A 20,912-nucleotide genomic window follows, 5' to 3' on the forward strand; every position below is an offset into this window, starting at 1 on the left:
TATATCGCTAAAGAACGATAACAGAATACAAATGATGACTTCAATATTATTTATATCGCTAAAGAACGATAACAGGATATAAAAAATTATAACTTGAATATTACTTACATAGCTAAAAAAGATAATAAAATATAAATTACTTTAATATTATTCATATCGATAAAGAACCATAACAGATTATAAATGGTAACTTGAATGTTATTTATAAGGCTAAAGAACGAATACAGAATATAAATTATAATTTGAATATTATTTATATCGGTAAATAACGATTAAAAATAAAATTAAAACTTGCACAAGGTCCGAACTAACAACTTTCGAATCATTAGGCGAGGACTGTATCGCTCGTCTACGAGACGCAGATATGGAATAATACTAAAGTTCCGGAACTACTTCTAGAAGCACATGCATCGTGTAACATCGCTGTGACCTGAAGTGAACTTGGAAAATATTCGCTGTTCACGAGTGTGGCCACTTTTTGTTTGACACAGTACACACTTGGTAAAAATAGTACCACTTATATACTTACTTACTAATAATGGCTTTTAAGGAACCCGGAGGTTCATTGACGCCCTCACATAAGCCCGCCATTGGTCCCTATCCTGAGTAAGATTAATCTAGTCCCTACCATCACATTACATCTCCCTTAAATCTATTTTAATATTATTCTCCTATTTACTCCTTGGCCTTCCCTCACTCTATATGCATTCCTAGATTTACCCATACGTGGTACATGCTCAGTCCATTTCAGACGTCTGGGTTTAATGTTCCTAATTATGTTAAGTGAAGAATGCAATGCGTGCAGTTCTGCGTTGTGTGACTTTCTCCATTCTCCTGTAACTTTTTCCCTCTTATCCCCAAATATTTTCCTAAGCACCTTATTCTCGAACACCCTTAACCTCTGTTCCTTTCTCAAAGTGAGAGTCCAAGTTTCACAACCTTAATATATAACTGTTTTAGAAATTGTAACTTTCAGCTTTTTCGTGAGCAGACTGGATGGTAAAAGTTTCTGAACCGGATAATAACATGCATTTCCCGTATTTATTCTGCTTTTAATATCCTCTCGAGTGTAATTTATTTGTTACTGTTGTTCTAAGGCACTTGAATTTTTCCACCTTTTCAAAGGATAAATTTACAATTTTTATATTTGCATTTTGTACTATGTTCTGGCCACGAGACATAATCACATACTTTGTTTTCAGGGGTTTATTTCCAAACCTATCTCCTTAGTTACTTCAAGTAAATTTTCCGTGTTTTCCTTAATCGTTTGTAAATTTTCTCCTAACATATTCACGTCATCCGCATAAACAAGCAGTTGATGTAATCCGTTGAATTCCAAACCCTCTTCGTTTTCCTGGACTTTCCTAATAGCATATTCTAGAGTAAAGTTGAAAAGTAAAGGCGATAGTGCGTCTCCTTGCTTTAGCTCACAGTGAATTGGAAAAGAGACAGATAGAAATGGGATATACAAACTCTGCTGTAACTTTCAATGATACACATTTTAATTAAACTAATTATTTTCGTGGCAGTACCAAATTGAATAAGAATATTATATAAAACTTCTCTCTTAACCGAATCATATGCCTTTTTGAAATCTACGAATAACTGATTTCATTATCTCATTTTTCTCCAATATCTGTCGATACAAAAAAATTTATCAATAGTCGATCTATTACGCCTAAAATCACACTGGTGGTCGCCAATAATTTCATATGGGCTACATGAAGAGTAAATCTTCTCAAAAGAATATTGGACGAAGTTTTGTATGACGTCATTACAATTGATATTTCTCGAAAGTTACTACAATAGTCTTTTCCCCCCTTCTTAACGTTAGGTACAATTATTATGGACTCCTTCCAATGTTCGGGTACAATTTACTTTTCCTAAGTATCATGTATAAGATTATAAATGTCATTAGATGGTGCGTTTTGAACCTCTTGTATTAATTTTGCTGGAATTTGATCGATACCTGGAGACGTAGACCTACACTTTTTCAGCTTTTATATCGTAATTTCCACTTCAGAAAGTGTAGGTTCAGGTATAAATGGCTCAGCAGTTTATATTTTAATATTGTCCCGATCATTTCTATTTGGCCTATGTACATTTAGTAGTTGCCCAAAATAGTTTTTCCATCTGTTCAGGATGGAATGAGAGTCTGCAAGCAAGTCACCACTCTCATCCTTGGTCACATTTAACCTTGCCTGATATCCTTTCTTAAATTCCATTTTTGCCACTGGTTTGGATAAAATTCCAGCCGTGGAAGTTAACTCTCCTTATTTCTGTCAGTTTAGAGCAGAGATTGCCAAATAAGCTCGAGTACGGAGGCAGTCTTTGTTTACGTGAGTCCAGTTACAACTTGCTGGTAGGGAGAATAGAAAAAACAAGTGAAGATAGCTGAGGCGTTTACTGTAAGCATAACTCTCACTTAGGCCCGGTTTTATAAATACGGTTAAGGCCTCTCCACACCAACGCGAAATATTCGCAGCCGTGGCGGCGACGAATATTTCGCGTATACAGCGGCAACAAAATTCGCACGTTACCCCACACCGACGCGAAATATTCGCAGCGCTGACAGAGACCAAATTTCGTGTATACAGAGTAATATCATGTCGTAGCTCCTATGATAGTTCATAAATCGCACTGTCATTTTTATGTTTGGCAGGTCAATGTCTGAGGAAAGCATGGAACAAATTTTGAAATCAAAATTGTTTTTAAAACACGGGAGAAAAAAAGATACTAATTTGGAAGTGATCTGTTGAAAATAGACATTTATACCTTCAGAAGTGGTTAGCGGCAAACGTCTTTATTTTCCACGTTAGATGGGGGTTCAAAGCGAATGAAATATTGAGAAATAATGGAAATTACTTTTAAAAGTTGCCGCTATTCAAAATCTTTACTGGTTTTTAAGCTACAGCGAGTTAAAGAAAAGAGTATTTTTTACTTGGCGAAGAACTCAAGACAACCTCTTGTCTGTTAATACAGAAATCTTTGCTCTGATTTCAAATCCTCTTACAAAATACTTTCATCGCTTAAATTGTTTTAGTTATGTATTTTGAAATGCAATAATAAATATTAAAATAAATGTAATTAAAATATAAATAATGCAATTAAAAGAATAAATGTAATCACAATATTAAAATAAATGTAGTTACAATATTAAAATAAATGTAACTGAAATATTAGAATACATTTAATTAAATTATTGAAAGAAAAGAATCAAAATGGCGAACGATGATACCTAGCATTTAGCCTTAGATGTTGTGCTTGCGGTTGCAAACGTTGTCAAAGAACTTAAAGCTCTGGAGGAGAGAACACATAGAAAAAAGAAAGAAATGTGGGTGAGAAAGTGAAGTCCACGTAGAAAAATATAAGAGTGCATCAGAAACAAGAAGTTAAAGATATATGAAAAGATAAATTACCTATGAAACGAATATTCAGGGAATCCCTCATAACATGAATTACCATCCTAGCATTGAAAATAGTGAAATGAAATAAAAGATCCTTTATTGGTAATATATTTTTTATTCTTACTCAGAGAGATGGCATTGGAAGATTCTCGGTCATTTAGCAATTTTCTAGGAATTGATGAGAGTACGTTCAACAAACTCCTAACACGATATAAATCATTTTAGTGCCGTGAAATCAATACATTCATATTTGGAAACAATTATTATACTTTAATTGTCCGCATTTCTATTATAATGTAATATAATACTTCTAAACCCCCTCAATAACATATTTTTAATGTTTTTTCATCATTAGATACAAAAAGAAAACCATACTGACTTTTATTAAACTTTTTAGCAAACTAATACTCCCTTGAATGTATAATGGCTACATTCACTAAAATGAGCTCTCAACGCAGAAAGTATCATAAAATTCATACAGTATTTGCAGTTCTAAATATACGATCGTACAAAAATAGCATACAATACACGTGTGTTAAGTGCGTAACAAAATTTCGAAAACAGAAGAGACTCTACTTCGTCTCGTCTTTTCTAACTTTTATTCGATTCTGTTATAATGCGTCCTTCAAGAGAAGGAAGACAAGAGATGATGTCAAGTCTAAAATCTGGGAGGGATTTGTCCCACAAGTAGGTATCCGCGTATAATTAATAAAATTATCCTGTTTATGTGTAAGTGTAAGTGTGAAGCAGTATCTGCTAGGTGTAGATTTTTGCTAATTTTTTCGGCGATGTATGCAATGGAGGGGGAAAGGAACTGGCCACATTACTCCATTATCTCCTGGCCTAGTTGCCTCATAAGTAGTGCCTTCTTTGTATCTTTTGTGAGGTTCAGACTTGTCTTCGGAAAATTGACTAAACAACAATCCTATAATATTATAAGCTTATTTAATATTTAAAAATTAATTGCAAGTCGGTTATTTTAACATTACGTAGACAAATTTCGCATAATAAATTAAAAATATTAGGCTAAGTCCAAAACATTGATTATTATTGATTGAGCTGTAGTGACACCAAACGCGAGTACTAATGTTAGGAGATACAGCGCGAATCCGTAAGGTTTAATGAAAACAATTAATAGGCCTATTTATGTTTATCGAAACAACTCTTCTATACTAGCTAATATAAAAGTGCCTATAGTATTTCATAGGAATAAAATATGAATGAGATTAGTTTGACAAAAAATTGCTATTAAATATAGGCTTATATGTTTGCTTTTAAGAATGAAAACTTTCCTAAACCAGGAAAATTATTAACTTTGAAGATTAACTTAGTAAGATGTTAAATGACGCAAAGTTCATATAGGAAGGTTCTCTAGAAATATATTTCTGTACTAAGTAATGCTATGACAATCTGAAGGACTGATAAAAGTCAACAAAGATACGAATATGAAATTATTCCTTATAGACATGCCGTATGTAGGCTAGAATTTATCTCTTAAGATATGTTAATGGTGCGAATAACTTACCACTTTCATTAAATTCCAATTGGATTGCATCTCATATTGCCTTTTTTCCTTACTTACATGTAATCCTCTAGAATAAATAGTATAATACTGGATGTTTCCTTACAATTTCTCACAGAACGCCATCATAAAATTCGCGGCGGCAGCGATAAAAACCGCGCAGGCGGCGAATGTAAATTTCAATGCTGCAGATTCACAGACGTCCGGCGATACATTCGCGTCGGTGTGGGCACACTCATATACCGCAATGTACACTGAGACAGTGTCAACTTTGCGAAGCGAAACATTCGCCACCGCAGCGAATATTTCGTGTCGGTGCGGGGAGGCCTTTAATCTAAAGATTATGTTAAACTTAAGTTAAACCTAACCGCGAGTTTAACTCAACGTACCGTATTATAGAGTCTCGGTTAAGTTAAACCGTAGTGGAATACGATTGGTATTACTGCTGGGAAAGAAAAGAAGACGATCGCCGTTCAATTACATTATTGATTTAAAATAGCCGACGCTCGTGAAGAATGTTCATTAAGAAACATCTTTGTTCTTCGATATCAGATAGTATCATAAAAAAACCTATAGAGGATCAATATCGCTTTCTTCAGTATGCTTGTCAGACTTAACCTCAAATAGTTTCTTAACGCTGGCTACCAACGTTATACTCCCAAACTCAATGCAACCAAACTAAACCTTGCATGACCATCTGCGACGTAACACCATACAGACTCAACTGAGTAATGAAGTAATAATATTAGTGTGCGTATTTTGTGTGTTGTATAGAATGTTTATGTAACAATTCAGTCAAACAATACAATTATTTTTATGAGTCTAGTAAAATTAGGTAATATTATTAGTGCGTTTATAAATCAGGCCCTATAGCAAATCTTACCAGGAGAATGTCTGCTACACACAGTACAATAATACTCAGTAGGCAGTAGCGACCGGTGATCGAAATCCTCGGTGAGGCCAGATGCAACTAGTTTAAGTGCCTCCGATAGGAAATGTTTATTTATGATATTAATTATTGTTATATTATTAATATCATGATTGCTGTATTATTATTATTATTATTATTATTATTATTATTATTAGTCTATTATTATTAGCCTACTATTGATGAAAAATGATGTCACTCACCAAATAAGCTGTTATGCTGTGAGTTTCAGTGATTGTTTCAGTGTGATGAAGCAACCCACATTATGTGTTGAAAATCCCCTCCTTTCTGTTCTTTTTATTTTTTTCCTTGACAGCAACGAACAAGGCCAACAGAGAAGTTTATTTTACACCACATTACCACTTAACCATTTATGTTGCCCATACCAGGATGCAATAGAAACTCGGGTTTTAAGATTATCTGTCAGAAAAATTGTCAGTGATGTCGTAGGTATCTCGGTAGTCTCTCTCTTTATTTAAAACTTCCTTTCTTTCAATATTATTTATTCTTGAAAAAAGGACACTTTAACAATGAATTAACTGCACCAGCATTATTTCTCGCATTTGTTTCTGTTTATATTTTCCAAAAATACATAACAACATTGGCCCAGATTCACTACTGTACCACGAATTACAATAGTACAACACCCTCGCTTAAGTCATAAACTGAGAGATAAGGGGAGGGAATAGTGTGGGTCTCTTCCTGCCAAAGAGCTGGAATTTGTGTTATTTATGACCTATTTAGGAAGACAAGTCACTATTGCTATTCCCACCCCACTCTACTCTTGAGGCCGGCCCATGGATATGAGGAGTGAAACCTGACCAGGCCACGAGGCCAGACGAATTGTGCCTCGGCTACAACGTTTTAAGCGCAAGCTCAAACCCCGCGAAAATACAGAAATTCATAAGACAGATCCGGCACGAACGATTCTGGCCTCGGGAACAAATTTTACTGCAAAACAGGTCTATATACATCACAACCAGACCCGGCACGAGCGATTCTGGCTTCAGGAGTAAATTTTACTGCAAAACAGGTCTATATACATCAGAAAGTTTTAAAATGCTTCTACAGCGATGTATGCTTCATTCAAATAACTAATACATTATATAAAAACACAAAATTTGATTTCTGTTAAGCCAAGTGACTGAGGCCCGGCCTCACTTGCCTCAGTCAATCAGCCGCCACTGTCAGTAGGTTTATAGTAGTAGATTTATGGACACCTCCGAAATTCTCCATCGTTTTCAGTATGCTTAGGACTACCAGAGGAAAAATAGTGTAGCGCAACTAGTAATTGATGCAGAGATTCAACAGAATGTTTTCAAAAATAAAAAAAAATAAATAATTTATCTTTTCAAATAATCTTTAAATTCAATCCCTAAAACACATCTTTGCACTTTCTCATTTTTCTGTTGCATGTTGTACCCGACTTTCAATTTTTCGAAACAAGGTTAGGACTATAAAGTCTAATTTTGAAGGTTAGGACTGTCTGCTTCGAAAGCCTCAATCTGTTTTAAAACTTATGTTCATTTATATTTCAAAGTGGTGCACTCTATTTCGAAAAATTCTTGGCCGTCGTGGTCGTTCAGTAATATTGATCATTCACTTATCGTCTTTCATAACTTCGTGGAAAATATCTGCAATATCCATGTGTATTACGGAAACCGCCATATTGCACTGTTGAGCTTTGAACTGGAGTTTAAACGGCAAAGGACTGCCGATCAAATTAAACTCAAGTTAACTCAAGATTAACTGATAGTTAAGGTTTATAAAAAGAACGAAAAACTTCAGTTTAAACTGAACGTAAGGTTTAAACGGCGTTTAGGCCAATAATACAGGCCCTTATTCTCTTTTCTCCCCGGCCATACTCTATAAAACACTCGCTGTATTAATTAAGTGCTTAATCATTGTAAATGCTAATTACAATACAATAATTACCCAAAATGTTAAGTGTTCTTGATTTTTAAAGAACCTATCATTGTATCGTTGTGGAGTAACGGTTAGCATGTCTGACTGTGAGACGATCGGGCCCGGGTTCAAATCCTCGCTGGGACAACGTACCTGATTGAGGTGTCTTCCGGGTTTTATTTCTCAACTAATGGCAAATGCTGAGTAATTTCCACGCTGGACCCTGAACTCATTCATTCATTCATAGATTTCTGCCCAAGGTTAGATCTTTCACCCAGATTTCTCCAATCTTTCCTATTTTCTGCCTTCCTCTTTGTCTCCTCATACGATCTTAAAACCGTCTATCAACTGATATCTTCTTCTGTTCCGAACTCTTCTCGCGGTCACCATTCCTTCCAGTGCATCCATCAGAAGGCAATTTCTTCTCAACTATTGACCCAACCAATTTCTTTTCCTCTTCCTGATCAGTTTCGGCATTATTCTTTATTCACACACTCGTTCCATCACAGCTTCATTTCCTATTCTGTCTGTCCACTTCATACGTTCCATTTTTCTTCATATCCTGGATTCATTTCGCTGATAGGGTAGAGTAGCATAAATCACACCTCTTCCTAAATGGCACCACTGCTAGTTTAAAACAAGTTACTGTAATAGTGTAGCATCTAGTGGCATTGTTACAATCTATCATATGAACTTCCACCATGTCACTTGATTTCTGCCACTTCTTTCTGCTAGCAACGTGGTGGTAGAGTATTTAATATAATCGCTCAGGTGGATGTATATTTAGCTAACATTTTGTAACTTAATAACGGACTTGTATGCAAAGGAATCCATAATCTTAAGATGTTATTGGTTAAAAGAAATATTAAAGAACTTAGTACGATTTTCGAACATGTGGTGATTATAGGCTAGAATGAAGGAAATAATAACTTATGACGTAATTTCTCAATTCGCACAACTTTATGGATGCCTAATTCGCACCGGTGCGATATGAGCAACTGTAGCAATTCTAGCCGTACAAAAGAAGGCCAAAAAATTTTAATTGAACGAGGAATGCATCAGGTGGATGCAATATCAAGTGGTGAAAAGGGCGTTAATACAACAAGTGTGTGTTGTACAAGCGCACCAGATATTTTGTGTCACCTATGAAAATTTTTAAACGTCAAACAGTGCATCCTACATTATCAGCTGGTGTTCTTCCAGGATCGTTATTTGTTTGCTCTGATTCAGGTTACATCAACAGTGAACAATTTGTCGAATAGCTCAAACATTTTATTTGCCACTCAAACCTGCCATAGAAGAAAGTGCTGCTTCAGTATGTGCGCCTATACGAACCATTCCAAAAATTTAGAAGCTAGATTATCTCGGGAAAATGATGTGCTCCTATTTCAGTTTCCTCGTCATAACACTCAGAGGCCCAGCCTTTAGATGTTTCTATCTTCAAACCATTTCAGACAGCTAAATCATGAAGCAGTTCTTAGGTGGCTTCGAGATAATCGTGGAGAAAAGGTGACGCAGTTTACAGTTTGAACTGCCTGGTTAAGCACATGGCAAATGTTTAACAATAAAAAAAGCATTCAGGAAGTTTAAATGTTAGGTAATTTATGCTCTGTTTTTTTCAATTTCATTTGAAGATGCGTTACTCTCTTTCATTAATTTCAATAAACTTGTAATTAGCATTTATTACATTATTCATATTAAATACTGTTCAATGTGTTCAATATTAAAAGCTTTCCTTCATCCTGTTCCCTGCAGTTAAAGAGGTGCGATTTAAGAAACCGCAGGTGCTATTTAGGAAACTAGTTGCCTAAATGGCACCATTGATAAGTGTTTCGAAAATGTCATTCTACTTCAAAAATATTAAATCAAATTCAAGGATTCTTTTTTACATGAAAGGTAAATGTTCTGGGAATGTATTTCTGTAAAGGAATGCAGAAAATAAAAATTGTATTGTTCAATAAAAATTATAAATGCTGAAGTGGTGCGATATACGCAACCTTACCCTATTATCACCTTCATCTCACTCAGACGCAAGATAACCATAGCAGTTGATGAAACGTCGTGAAATACCCAATTAAAACCTCTCCATATTATACCTTCAAAGAACTTTGTTTTTGTAATACAATTAATAACTTAATATCTCTTTGATATAAAACAAGAATTAAGACAAAAGGAAAATACACATATAATAAATTTGAATATGTGAACTTAAGCTGAAATTATTAAATTGATGTCTTCTACTGATCTTTGTTTTATTCCTAAGTCATGCATGTGGAAGAGGAGGAAGATGAACTGGTTGTCTGGACACGATTTTTCCTCGAAGCAAATTGACACCATTTCCCTAACACCAATGTATCCATATTAGGCATCAACATGTGTAATGAAGAAACTCTCATAAGATCATGAAATTGTTCAAGACTTATGCGACTTCTGTGCTTTGTTTTGTTCTAATCCATTAGTACCAAGAAAACTTGTTCGCATGGATAATATGTGGTACAGACCATAGCTATAATTTTTGCAGAAAATTTATTAATTTTAGGAAACTGTCGAAAAATTGAAAATTACAATGCCTGGATGTCATGGGATGACAGAAAAAAAAATAATAATAACAGAGAAGTTTTACATAATATTCTTATTGAATTTGGTATTCCCTAGAAACTAGTTCGATTAATTAAAATATGTCTCAGTGAAAATTACAGCAGAGTCCGTATAGCCCAGTTTCCAGCTGATGTTTTTCCAATTCACTGCGGGCTAAAGCAAGGATATGCACTAATGCACTATCACCTTTACATTTTAATTTTGCTCTAGAATATGCCATTAGGAAAGTTCAGAATAAGAGACAGGGTTTGGTATTGAACGGGTCTATGCGGATGACGTGAATATGTTAGGAGAAATTCGACAAACGATTAGGGAAAACACGGAAATTTTACTTGAAGCAAGTAAAGCGATAGGTTTGCAAGTAAATCTCAGAAAGACAAAGTATAAGATTATGTCTCGTGACCAGAATATTGTACGAAAAGGAAACATAAAAATTGGAGATTTATATTTCGAAGAGGTGGAAAAATTCAACAGTAACAAATATAAATGACACTCGGGAGGAAATTAAACGCAGAATAAATATGGGAAATGCGTATTATTATTCGGTTGAGAAGCTTTTGTCATCTAGTGTCTGTCAAAAAATCTGAAAGTTAGATTTTATAAAACAGTTATATTACCGGTTGTTCTGTATAGTTGTGAAACTTTGACTCTCACTTTGAGAAAGTAACAGAGATTAAGGGTGTTTGAGAATAAGATTCTTAGGAAAATATTTGGGGCTAAGAAGGATGAAGTTACAGGAGAATGGAGAAAGTTACACAACGCGGAACTGCAAGCATTGTATTCTTCACCTGACATAATTAGGAACATTAAATCCAGACGTTTGAGTTGGGCAGGGCATGTAGCACGTATGGGCGAATACAGAAATGCATATAGAGTGTTAGTTGGGAGACCGGAGGGAAAAAGACCTTTGCGGAGGCCGAGACGTAGATGGGAAGATAATATTAAAATGGATTTGAGGGAGGTGGGATATGATGATAGAGACTGGATTAATGGTGCACAGGATAGGGACCGATGGCGGGTTTATGTGAGAACATGCGGGTTCCTTAAAAGCCATTTGTAAGTAAGTAAGTAAAACATCACAGATCAACAGACTTAGGCGTACCGTTTTTTGTCTTACTGTTTTTAATTTTGAAGCACGTCACTTGTTTCGTTTCCAAGAACATCCCTATATTCAATTTATGGTGTCTTTCTTAATGTCGACCAATATTACTAACCCTGATAAGTGAAAACGATTTCAGGCATAGAAGACATATTGGATTACCATTCTCCTCTGTAAACAAATACTTTTCTTCCCGGTGATATAGAAAATATATTTTATACACTTTCGTCTGTTTTGTAGGCGGTCTGTAATTGGTGAAATCGAACATTCTACTATTCACTACTGTTCGCAGGTAACTGACGAACTCCAAATGACTCCGAACTCCGAGAGTACAATTAAGGATTCTCATTACTGATATCGGGTCGCTTGGCAAAGCCTGGTTTAGAGTGCCAGCAAGTACAGTCGATTTTAAAGTCGGAATGCAACACTTCGATCCAAGGCTTCCAGACAAAGAAAACTATTTTTCTGTTTAATCTCAAGATTCAGAGTCGTAGTGTTATTGTGTGTCTCCCAGTACTGTATTCGAAGAAATTCGAAAATGGAGATTATGTTTTTTTTTAACAATTTATTGATCGATCAGCGCATTTAGCGCTATACAGATCATTTCTAAAAATTATAAATACAAAATATGACACTGAATTGAGGGCAGCCTAGATTGGGCTCCTCAATGAACAAAAATAATTGTTAATAAGTAATTGTTTACATAGGTTGGTGTGATGATAAATTTTGATTATAATATGAGGTCCATTGGAAATCGGCTCTTGATTCTGGTGGGAAATGTGGACTTCTTTCCGAGAGAGTAATGGACGGCGCCTGGAACATTTTCTAGGTTGTCATAGAACTTCTTAGCTTGTGAATGAATAAACTGTTTGATTGTGTCAATACCGTTTCTCTGTGTAGTTGGCTGTTACGGACAAACCAAGGAGAATTGAGTGAAATTCGTAGGACTTTATTTTGAAATGACTGGATGTGTTTAATTTCACTTATTGCAGCTCCTCCCCAGACAGGACAGGCATAAAGTAGTAGAGGTCGTAATAGAGATGTGTAAAGTAGCATGCAATTTTGTAGCTTCAGAGATGATTTCTTGTTGAGGAGCGGATATAATTTAGCGAGTCTTGAGTAGGTCAATTTAAGTTTGTTGTTGATGTGATGTTTACATGACAGACGGCGATCTAAGTGCACTCCAAGATATTTTACAGCTTCATCCTTTGGTTTACACGGTATCACGTTGGTTGAAAGATTTATGCATGGAGGATTAGCAGGACGACACAAAGTAAATATCATTGCTTCGCATTTATTGTAGTTCAGTGCGATGCGCCAATTTTCAATCCAAGGGCATATGATGTTTAAGGCTTCCTGAAGGTGATTTGAGGCTATGTTAATGTTGCGATGGGTTGCATAAATAGCTGTATCGTCTGCATACATAGCAATTTGTGCAGTTGGTGTTGCAGGAATGTCCGAGGTATATACATTGAATAATATCGGACCTAAGATAGAGCCTTGTGGAACGCGAGATTATGTTGAATTCCTGGAAAGCGTATGGCAACTATACAAAGTAAATTTTGTTTTAATATTTCGGGACACTTACAGAGAGATTTGTAAATATATTTTTCGAAAAGCATGTTGGTCCGACAAGTTAACAAGTAAAATATAAACTTTTGTATCATGCATTAGATTGAAAGAATAGACAGTTATTGAAGGACCATTTGATATTTATTTCTCATTTAATATATTTTTCTTCAAAAGACACACCCACACTCTTAGTCAAACCTAACCTATTGTACAATGGTTTATTCTTATTAAAGTTCTTGCAAATAATGGATAATTTGTCTTGCAGAACAAACGTGACAAATTTGTACATTATTATATAACTTTTGCTAATCTTCTATTACTAACAAAAATTTGTTAAACGTGTAGAAATATGGTTTAGAGTCATATACGTCTAAAAAGGGAAATCAATTTTTATCTATTCGAAATTGGATCAATGTTCATATGCATATTTTGACTTTAGAATCATCCAGAAAAACTTTGTATATGACTTCAAGAAGCGGGATAAGTCCTAAAAGAAATGGGTCACAGATCTGTTGCTCTCTAACAAAATATGTCGGCCCTTATCAAACTTTGGAGTGTTGACTTCTGCTGGCTTAAGGCACTTTGACCCTCGTAAGAATGCTTTATAAGATTTATAATTTGAATCTCAGCACATTATTAATGCTGCTACTACTCATGGGACCATCAGTTTTGACTTAGAATGTCGGTAAGGGCTGTGCTGTTCGCCACTCATCGACACTGATGTCTGATTCTTGTGTTCAGAACTCTGTGCTTTCTTCCTCTTATATGTATCTTGTTAGTAGGTTAGACCACTTTTAACTTTATTTCATTTAATTTTGTCTAAGTTTCTTCATTGGAATAGTGATGTTGAAGTGAGACAAATCACCAGATAGAGCTGATATATTTACCTACCCGTAACTCCGCGACTTCTTGCAAGAAAGCGCTATTTGTGTACAATTTGGCTTACTTTCTCCCATTTCCCTCTTTGTCATTGTCAGTTTTTTAAGTTTCCATGCCATTTGGTAAAATATTCTGTAATATATATTTAGGCCCTATATGTGCTGGTACTTATATAGAGAGTGGACGAAAAGTCTGTATATTCTGTTATCAATATAGATTTACAATTATTTGACATGCCTTTTATGGATCCAAAACATCCACATGTAATTCTCCACGATCTTTGCAAAGACGGATGTATCTCCAGATCTGTTTGCTCATTTCCCTTGTCACTTGTGGCGTTACAGTGAGCTATCAGATGTGAATTTAAAACGAAGCGAAGAAGCATACAACTTACTTCTTCGCCATTTTCCAAAGAGAGAAGTTAAAAGGATGAATGTGATATTCGTTGAAGTTATAAGAACATGACTTTTATTTTTTGTCCAAGGAGAACTCATTTATATCAAAGAATTGAACAAAATCCACCTCAGGTTATGATTTGGGAGAGGGTAACAGATTAACTGCCTGTACAGTAAGTTTTCGATGGCCGGTGAATCACATGACTTACCTCCATTTGATTAACGAATTGTTTCTTCCTGAATTCCAGAGGAAAAACATATTTGACATTGCGTGGCTTCAACAAGACGTTGCACCAGCTCATTTCGCCATGAGTGTGGAAATGGGTCTTATCGAGCTTTTCTCAGTGCATTTATCGGGAGTCCGAGAACATTCCTTCACTTTTGACATGATCATCACGAAACCTAAATCTCACCACACCAGACAATAAAATTCTATTTGACGAAACATAAATCAGAATGTCCGCTAAAGGTACTACGTTTTAAACGCCAAGTAGAAGAATTTTGTGAGTAATGTCTTCACGACTGTCACGCCATAAATTCTATGGGAAATGAGCAGATAGTCTGTGCAGAGATCATGGAAGAGTACATGCGGATGCTTTGGATCCGTAATAAGCAAGTAAAATTATTTTAAATCTATATAAACGATAGGGGTATAGGGACTTTTCGCCCAATCTGTACTCGTATGGAAGATTAAATAGGAGAATGTGAGGCGACATTAAATAATCTGAAGGGTTCTTATATATGTATTTACTTTTCAGATAAGGAAGACCAGAAGCATCGTTTTTGCTCTTGCTCCGAACTTCGGCAGCATCAAATTAAATCCAAAAAAGCACTACGACTACGAGCTGGTTGGCGGCATGACTGGTACGAGCCGGATGAGTACAGTAATATTGCACCTCAGGAAGTGGTGCGTGGTCCATTTGTTGTTCCTCAGCTTGTCGCTTCTACACCATTCGTGTTCGTAAATTCTTTAGGAGGAGTTACAAATTGTGGAAGTGAGAGTCTGCAAGTACGCAATGAGATTGTGACGGGAAAACGTGGTGCTAATTTGAGAACAGGAATTCCCGATCCCTGGTATGAATATCTTATTTTCAAAGGTGTTATTAATGCGAGCAAAAGAATCCATCCGAAGGAAATAGAACTATGGGATGGCCATACACATCTCACGGAAAATCTGTGGCGCAAGTGGGGAATTGCTGTGGAGCAAGGTATACCTGACCCTTGGAAGACTTGGCCCAAGACTGTAGACTGGAAAGGAACAGAGAGAAGGAAAGTTAACATTGCTGAACAGTATAAACATACATTGAATCCTAGTCTTGATCATAGTTCATGTAAGATACGGAACAAAATTAATTTAGACAAAGAATGTGTATACGATGACAAAACAACCAAAAAATATCAATATCCATGCAAGAAAGATAGAACTTGTATTATTCCGTGTTCATGTTTAAAAAATACAGAAGAATCTAAAACTGAGTCTTGCCAATGTTCACATTTCAGAACAAAAGCAGTTAAAGAAGCATCATGCACTAAGAATAGCGAAAGTAAAAGACCAATACTGCAACGTCAGTTTAAAAGTACATATCCCTGCAATAAACTGTCAAGTCAGGATCCTAAGACACGATGTCAACGTAAAGGCCACGAAGACGATAGTAGAAACTGTAAGGTCAAGAACACACAAAGCTCACAGCCTATAAAATTTACTTGTCCCAAGCATAAACAAGAAGCATCAAAGATTACGTTAATGTCCTACAAGTGCGAACAAATGGCCAAAAATCATCCCAGTTCTTTAGTTCAAAATGAACGAATTTATTCTTCTGAAAGGCAACCTAAATCCGAAAAAATTAGAGTTAATAAAGTAAAACAATGTGAATGTAAAGAAAAACGAACTGAGCTTTTTCGCAGAGACGTTCACAACTCACATATAAAGGAACAAGTAAAACGCTCCAGAGTACTGGATCCTTGTCAGTGTTCCCCTTCAGAAAATATATCGGAACTCCACATTTCACACAAATGTAAATATAAAGTACGACCCTGCCCTGAACATCAATTGAACATTCCCAGAGAAATTTCAAATATGTGTTCGTGCACGTGTAAAACGAATGTAACTAATTCCTTCGCAGTGTTAAAACGTGGTGAGGAGGAAGCTCCTTGCCATTGTTCAAATGTTCAGTGTCCCTGTAGGGACTTCACTAAAAAGCATTCGTTTTGCACGTGCCGCAAGCAGGTATTCCCAGATCAAAATTCAAATAAACGTATTTCTTCGTGTTTAAAACCCCAGACAGAATCAACGAGAATACGGAGGGAGGAAAATATTTGTAAATTAAAACCCAATGTCGAGAGCGTTGCAATGTGCAAATGTAAAAATAATTCACTACGTTCTTCTAACTCCGATATTAACGTAAAATCTACCTTTTGTGATTTTTCATGTATTTGTTACAAATCAGCAGCCAAAGCAGCTGCACTATATTGTTTAAAATGTCACAAAATTTTCTCCGAATATACAATAAATGCTAAAAAATTACAACCATACTACATGTGTTCAAATTATAAAGAACATTTCCCAATTTCGAACACTTGTAATTCAAATGTGGATCCTAATTGCATAAAACAGAATCATTCTTTTTGTCTAACAGAAAATCATAAACATTCAAAGATCTCTAAACTTATGCGCTACAAGAGAAAACTATATCGCCGTCGTTGCATTACACCATTACGTCCGGTACCTACTCACACTAACAAAATCGCGTCAAACCTGAAATGCTCTTCAATTATGAGCCACACGAATTTTACTTATAAACCTCATCCGATAAATATGTGTCGTTGTAATGCTCTTTGCTTTTGTCTCAATAACTGTCAACGCTCTAGGAAGGCATGTGCTTTGAAAACGTCTCACAATTATCTAGACGGTTCCCAGTTCTCACAATGTTCAGAGTGTCATTCTCCTTGTCTTTTAGTGATTAACAGCTGTCCAACACAGTCACACATTTCAAGTCCCACATGTCTATCACAATCAGGACATTCCAGTCTTCCTGGTGCTTCGTCACCTCTTTGCTTTCCCTCAAGCGTTTCGCCATGTGCATGTTCTATTTTGACATGCCAACTATCGCCAATAAAAATGCATGATCCTTGTGGTTCTCCACCCTCATGTTTGCAACAGAACAAAGTCGCTTCTAAAAATTTGCACACTTTGCCACAGAACATTACACAAGTCAAGCCCAATTCAACAGTTTCACACACCTCAAATCAGTATAATATTCAAAATACATCTGCATTACCAAGTACAAGCACTTCACAACAGTCTAATTTATATTCCATATGCCACCCGCAGTACACCTGTCCACTATCGCATTCGCTCTATACAAATTGTCAGTCATATTTTCCATTTTATGCATCTTCTTTTGCATGTCGATGTGTGTCACATTTATGTTCTTCTACACTTCCTTCTTGTTTCTCGCCACCTCAAAATGTCTTTTTTTCTCCAATAAATCGACAGTGTTTTGTCGCACCACAGTGTGAAACTCAAGGTTCTTTATTAAATGGATGTACATTATCTCCGAAATCCACTGGCTATCGCAATCGTTATGAAAATATTTCTTGCCCTATGAAACCAATTCATGGTCATAATACTGTTTGTACATCTTCAAAATGCAATCCGCCCTGCATTTGTCATGATAAATCAATTTGTGAGTGCCTTTGTTCTGTTATATCTCATGGATATTTTATTAGACAACCAGTTACAATCTGCATGTGTTCGTCGTTAAAACAACTTCAAGAAAAGAAAAAGAGATGTGGCATTATCGACAGTAAAAAGGAAAGCAATATTTCTAATATTAATACAAATGTCAATCATAATGAAAAAAACTATACGCCAACTCCAGTAAAAACTGATGTAAAAGTTCGTATTAATAGGAAAATAGTAATTGACCGTCAAAATACATCTACGCAAACAGAGAAATCACAAATAATTCCTAGGAAAATCAGAGCGATAACCCAAATTTCGAATGATAGTGAAGAAAAAGAAATAAGACGTAACATATCTGACAGTGGTGAAAAAGGTGATATATCCAGGGTGAATTCGAAAGTAAGTATTGCGAGTTATGTTAATTCTGCTACGTTCATAAAGTTATTGTACAATAACTGTTCAGAAATACCAATAAAATCTAAGAAACGAAAGTACAGAAACCTTCCAATAAAAAACCGAACAATGGTTGTAACAACTTCGCAAATACCAGCCAGAATTAATGGACCCCCTATAATTAAAAGTAAATTCTCTGACCTTATACAGTCAACAGTTAAAAAGAAGACATCCACTCGTGACGTCATATTTGTAGCTGGTAAATCAAATGATCAGAAAAGACATACTAAAGAAGAGTGTCTCAATTTCGGAATTAAATCTTCTAATAAAGCAGAGGTTGAATCTTTGGGAATCGTGAAGATTATACAGAATTCTCCAGTAACGCCTTTTACAAGTAACGAAGTAAAATTATCAGAGTTTTCATCCAGTGTTAAAGTAATCAATAACGGCAAAAATAAAATAAATTACGAAGATAAGTTAAATAAATGCTTTTCAAAGAGACGTTCACTTAGCAAGTATAGTTCCACGAAAAGTATGGAAACTAATTCTGAGTTATTTGATCTGGTGAAGGAGGAAACGAAAGCAAATGATACTCCTGTTTATAATATGGAGGATTTCAATGAAGGTAAAATTTCATCTTTTGAAGAGATTGTCTCTGAAAATGAAAGACAAGCATATATTATTTCAGAGAAACTGATGGAAGAAATAAAGACGGAGATAATAGACACTATCACAAAATACATAAAATTTGTTTTAGAAAAGAGTGCTCTGGAGAAGAAAGTTCTTACTTCAGAAACGTACAAATCTTGCACTCACCTACTCAAAACGTCTGTACATGAGAATAAGTTAAAGGAAAATGAAAGTATAAATTCTCTTACGAATTGTCTCTGTAATACGCATTTTCAAAATAATAAAGACTTCACGGACACACCAGATTATACACATGCAATAGCCCAAAAGCCTTTACCTTATAGCGATAAAGACTCCATCACAGCAAAGAAAACAACTTATTTATTCCAAATGGATCAAGAAACCTTCTTTACATCTATTCACAGAAATGAAAATTGTGATTTAAAACTAAACTGTTTTACACAGGAAAGTAGAGAAAAAGATTCATATAAAGAAATGGATATAGCAACATCGATGTTTGTCACTAATGATGTAGTACTTTTCAGTACGGATGCAGGATTCGCTAATGAGTTGAACACCGTTGTCATCTCTAACACAACTCTGAGGAAGAAAGAAATAGAAGATTCTACATACGAAAGTATTCATTTAACGCCGACTTCAAAGAATGAAGTTATTAATTTTTCGAATCGAATGTACAATAACACGTATTTTGATGAAATAGAGAGAGAACTTGCAAAAAAAGTACATATAATATCCCTATGCAACACTTTGATTTCTAGAATTGAAAATTACTTCAAATCCTTGATGAAACTTTCGAAACTAAACCTAAAAGACGAATCCATATTACATCAAATAAATACTTCAGAAGTTTATCCGAATGTAACAACTCCAAAATCTCCATTATCGCCAAAAAGTTCTCAGAGAAGAAAGAGTGATTCATATTCTCTTCAGAGAACAGATACACTTCAAGACATTGACGAATCTTCAGGTTTCAAATTTCTTCGTAAGACTTTGTCCCATTTTGAACTACTTCCGGAAGACACTGAGAAAGAAATTCATACTGTACATCCAGTCTCGTCAGCATTATATCTTCAAGGGACTTCAGGGGAAAAAGCAGAGTATGAAAATGATACACATTTAAGCGGAAAGACACCTGCACTTGAATATTGTTCTCGTTTTCTGTCGCGAAAGCTTTGCGATAATGTAGATTCAGTAGAAGAGGTTAACAGAGAAAGAAAGCGCGAGACAAATTCGCATGAATGTATTTCTGAATCTCGAAATGATTTGTCAAATGCATTCCAAAAACAAAATGAAGACGAAATCAATAATATACATTACAACAAAATTGATATCAGTTCAGTAGTGGCTCACTCTTCTGACTGTAAAGAGATATCAGAAAAAGAAGAAATTGCTTACTCGCAATATTTTCCGCAGGTCGATTGCTCCTCTGTCTCATTCAATCAGAATTGGAAACGTTGCTATCAAACCATTATGGAAATAATAAAATCTATGCCAAAATTTGAAAATTTAGAAACAGATAACAAAATAGAAAGTAAACCCGAAGACGGAAGAAGTGAATCAACATCAAACACAGATTTCAGCCAGATCGACCATTTGACTTTTGATACCGGATCAGAAATTGAATTTGTTTGACTATGTCTAAAAAAATTGTGTATTATATCTTGAAAACGTATAGAAATGAAAATGCCTACACATTACCATTGTATTTAAATTCATTGTGAACTCTTTCTTTATATTTCTTAACTTAAAGTTTTGTTTCGAAATTTTGTATTTAAATTATATTAAAATTGTATACATATTGACAAAATTCATGATATAGACTATACTGAATAAATCAGATCAAATGTTACAGGGGGATGAGTGGTTACGGTCCTTGTG

General features: G+C 35.3%; 1 long non-coding RNA gene across 1 annotated transcript in view; it reads left to right on the forward strand.

Annotated features, from left to right (window-relative positions):
• Positions 1–16,837, forward strand: part of LOC138692644 (uncharacterized) — a 67,202-nt gene extending 50,365 nt beyond the window's left edge. Inside the window, exon 3 of the long non-coding RNA XR_011330095.1 lies at positions 15,064–16,837. This is a non-coding gene — a long non-coding RNA (uncharacterized lncRNA). The remainder of the gene's footprint in view (positions 1–15,063) is intronic.
• Positions 16,838–20,912: the final 4,075 nt, after the last annotated feature.

The sequence above is a fragment of the Periplaneta americana genome, chromosome 17, assembly GCF_040183065.1.
Source record: "Periplaneta americana isolate PAMFEO1 chromosome 17, P.americana_PAMFEO1_priV1, whole genome shotgun sequence".
Taxonomy (NCBI): domain Eukaryota; kingdom Metazoa; phylum Arthropoda; class Insecta; order Blattodea; family Blattidae; genus Periplaneta; species Periplaneta americana.